This window comes from Sapajus apella, unplaced genomic scaffold (assembly GCF_009761245.1).
Source record: "Sapajus apella isolate SASKATOON/1434 unplaced genomic scaffold, GSC_monkey_1.0 scaffold11, whole genome shotgun sequence".
NCBI lineage: Eukaryota > Metazoa > Chordata > Mammalia > Primates > Cebidae > Sapajus > Sapajus apella.
Window position 1 is genome coordinate 14,725,847 of NW_022436951.1, and position 4,592 is coordinate 14,730,438.

Here is a 4,592-nt window from a genome sequence, read left to right on the forward strand (position 1 = left end):
ATGGCTTAAGTCTTATTCAGTAATCAACGTATTTTCTTCTTTTCCACCCTTGTGGGGAGATTTTCTAGGTAGAGAGGAGATTTTGTTTTTCATTATATTTTCTCAACAATTGCACCTCACTGGGTCCTACTCCATAAGTAATAGATTAATGCTATTTCCTCAGAAGATAAAACTTGAACACTTCTATATCCTGCCTCAGTCTGTCTGGTTATTTTCTAGGCTTGCTGCAATAGACATCTATTAAGACAATATCTGCTGGCTGAGCCACATAAAATCAGTATCTGGAGATCTTTTCTCTTGTTGTGGTTCACGTTTTCAGAAAGGAAAAAAGAAAAAATAATTAAATCAATAAATAAATCACATTTTTCTTTCTTACTAGATACAAGCATCACTGCTGGTTCCTGGTGTTCTGGGGCTTTTGGGTATCAGAGTGGGGGGCGGAATCACACTTCCTTTTGCAGAGTACTGTTTATCTCACTCCTGCCCTCCTTTTTCTTAAATCTGGTTAATTTTCTCCTGAAAATAAACTGCTTCCTAGTCAATCCTCATCTATAAGAAATAAAATGCTGTCATTTCATTTGTCATAGCTTACTTCTGTCTGTTCTTTAACTTCAAATAGGTAGAATCAAGTAAGTATGCAATCTTTTAATTTTCCTAACTTATTTCTATAAAACTAAAGTTTTTGAGATTCATCCACATTGCAGAGTGGTATTCCATTATATGACTGTGTATATATCCTTCACAATGTTGGATATTATTACACCCAAACTAGTGGGTATGAAGTAATATGGTATGGTTTTAATTTTCGTTTCATGAAACTGAGGATGTTATGTTCCTTTTCATATCCATAATGACAATAAAAATATTTATTTTATTCTTTTTCCAATGTTTTGCCTTTATGTTATTGATTTTTATTAATTCTTTATGCATTTTTAAATAAATCCATTATATTTGTTGAAAATCTTTTCTCTTAGTCTGCATTTTTCTTTATTATGTCCTTATTGGTGTTTTTCAGGAATAGATTTTAATTTAATTTAATGCAATATATCATTGTTTATTCCTTTAAGGCTAGCTAAAATGTTTAATTTATTATATTTAAGCCTATAATTCATTTTGCATTAATTTGGGTATATAGTGTAAAATAAGACTCAAGGCTCATTTTCTTTATGTTTATCCACTTTTTTCCAGCATCACTTGCTAAAAAGACAGTCCTTTTCAATTCAATCTCCTTATATTTTTGCTGAAAATCAATTGACTACACATGTAGATCTGTTTCAAAATTTTCTGTTTTGTTTCTGTGATTTACTAACTGTAGATTCTTTAGGAGACACCTGATAGCAGATGAACAACTTTTGTTTCTATAGAATAGATTATACATAGCTATTGAATTTTCTCAAATGATCTTTCTTCATCCATTAAAAAAATATGGTTTTCATCTTTACTTGATTTAGATGATTAATATTACTAATTTGATTTCATGTCTTAAAGCAACTTGTTTTCCTGGGATAAACCCCATTGTATGCTGTTGCATTATTCTTTTAATATATTGCTAAGTTCAATTTGCTAATATTTTGCTAAGAATTTTGTATTCAGTTTTATAATTTAAAAAATTTTTGTTCTTGTAATTTGTCTCAGACTTTGATATCATAGTTATTTTGTGCTTTCTTCTCTGTATCTCAAATGTTTAATAGAATTTGACTTTTTAAAATGTTTAATAGAATCTTCAGTGTGGGCATATGGGCTTTATGTTTTGTTTTGTTTTCCAATTTATTTTTCAATGCAAAATTATTTATTATAGAATCATTTTGTTTTAAGATAGATTTGAACAACTCACATTTTTCAGTGTTTTGAATGTCAGATTTCAGCCTTTTATTTTTCTTTAAATGTTTATGAGACATGTAGTGGCATGTCTTCTTTCATTTCTGATATTTTTCATACGTTTTTATCACTTTTAAATTTTTTCAGCCTTTGTGCTTATAAGTCGCATTAATCTTTCAGAAAAACTTAAAAGTTTCTCTATGATTTGTCTTTCTCAATTTCATTTATAACTCCTTTATTTATTTCAATTATTTTGTTATTCTCATATTACTTTGGGCCTAATTTGTTTGTTTTTCTCTGCTTTCTAAAGATGAAAACTTACATATTGATATGGAACTTTAAAAATGTTTTTAAAAGACCAATTAGACATATTTTTTTCTCTGTGCACTGATTTAGTCATCTACAGTTAATATAATTATTTTTACATCATCATTTAGTTTGACATATTTCCTAAATTTTCCTGTGATTCCCTTTAGGACTCACTTACTATTATTTTTTCTAATATTTGTGATTATTTTTCATAATATTTATGATCTCTCATTCTGTTGTGGATAGAGAACATATTTTTTGAAATTTAAGTAGTCTTTCTTCTAAAGCATGTCATATGATTTATTTATTTATTTATTTATTTGGGGAGACATTTCATTTGTAGTAGAAATGGTTTCTACTACATATTTCTACTATATATTATGCCATCTTCAAGTAACAGTTGAGGCAATAGAATAAATGCAGAGGCATTACAATGAATCCCACTCAATACAAGAACTATACCGACCAACACTTCTCTACAATTTTTTTTTCTTATTGCCAGTTAAATACAGTTTTACTTTCATAGTTTAACAGTGAAGGGTCATACACTGAAGTCAATACATATACCTGGGATTTCGGTCTAAACTTGTTCACGTACATAGCTAAAGTCAATTACAAGGTTTGGCCTAACAATGCTAGGGGAACTTCTTTGTAGTTTTTACAGGTATTAAACTTCATTTTGCACACTGAAGTCATTATACATACAGGGTAAAGTCAGAGCTTTCATATTTGCCTTTATTCTTCATTTAACTTTTTAAAACACTACTATAGTTGATTAAAACAAAAACTAGAGCAAGTAGTGAGCATATTATGATTACAGTCCTTACTCATTCACTACTGCACGTAAAATGCCAGCAGTGAGTGTTATTCACTGGCCCATTAAGAGGTCTGACACTGAACACCACCTCTGGGATGATGTTGATCATCCTCATATGCTTCTCCATTGTAATGGTGCCATCTTTCCTGATTTGGATCAAAGTCCACCAGTTCTACTTGATCCATCTCATCAGTCTCTTCCACTTCCTTCCTCTCCGGTAGAAGTTTTTTCAGCAAAGACAGTTTATCAGGAGAGAGAAAGCCATTCTCAGGAAAGTTTACCTTAAATTCGATGATTAGGCGACCCTTTTCATATGATCTACCATAAATTGGCATGCCTTCATTTAGTACACACTTGATATCTCCATGCTTGACAATCTGACCTGGACGAGAGGTGATGACTATGGTTCAGTTGTCAAGAGTAGATATCGGCTTTTGGAAGCCACACAGTGTTTCAACCAGCTGTATGGCCATACACATGAAAAGGTGTTCTCCTTGTCGAGTAAAAACAGCATGGTCCTTCTGATCTAATACAATGATTATATCTCCTGGCTCCAGTCCTGGTTCTTGGTCTCCTTCACCATGGAATGTTATCTTCTGGCCATCTTTCATGCCTTTGTCAATATGAACTTGTAGAATCTTCTTCTCTCGAACTATCTTCCTTCCATTGCAGCTTTTATATCTATCTTTAGGACTGATCCGCTCGTCATGACCCTGGCACTCCATGCACACAGACTGAATTTGCTGAACCATTCCAGGTTCTATCTGATGAATTCTTATTTGCATTCCAGTACTTCGGCAATTGGGACAGCACTCTACTGCTGCTTTCTTACCTCCTCTACCTTCATATTTGTCACAAATCACATTCTTTTGCAGAGCCAGTTTTCTTGTTGCACCAATATATAAGTCTTCTAGAGTTACTGAGAGCTGATGTACAACATTTTTACCTCTCTTTTCTCTCTGCATCCTTCCTCCTCCTCCAAAAAAACATATCAAAGATGTCCATGGGGGAGCCAAACCGCCACCTGCTCCACCCTCTTTAATTGCCTGTTCTCCTCCTTTGTCATATAATTCCCTTTTCTTTGCATCAGAGAGAACTTCATAAGCTTAAGAAATCTGTTTTAACCATAGAGTTAAAAATGTCAATTCGTTCTAACAGTTTGACAGTTTAATTTTATGTTTTAGATTTTTGTCTACAATTTCTGCCAATTATTTGGATGAGGTTGATAAAATTTCTGATAGCAAATGTGAAGGGTCAATATCTATATTCAGTTTTGTTGGGCTTGCTTCATGTGCTTGGGTGCTCTGCTACTAAGGAAATGGACATTTGGATTGGCTATATTTTCCAAATAAACCTCTTTTATCATTATTAAATGTCTTTCTTCTTCTCTAGTAAAAGCCACATTTTTGAAACCCATTTTTCTTTGTTATTAACATTTCCACCATCGTTTTCTTGCACTGACAATTTTTCTGATAGATTTTGTTTCAATTTTTTATCCTCAAACTTCTCGTTTTGAGGATAAATATATACCTCTTCAAATAGAAAGCTTATTGTGTTTTTAATCCTGCCTGACAATTCCTGTCTTTTCTGCCAATATAGTCTTTGTACATATAATTATTGATATGGTTGAATTAAAGGTGACCATACT

The 4,592-nt window shown here is 32.2% G+C and overlaps 1 pseudogene across 1 annotated transcript; it reads right to left on the bottom strand.

Annotated features, from left to right (window-relative positions):
* Positions 1-2,841: 2,841 nt before the first annotated feature.
* On the bottom strand, positions 2,842-4,059 carry LOC116552324 (annotated as a pseudogene). The gene has a single exon (XR_004269325.1). The product of XR_004269325.1 is annotated as a dnaJ homolog subfamily A member 1 pseudogene (transcript).
* Between the last annotated feature and the right edge of the window lie 533 nt (positions 4,060-4,592).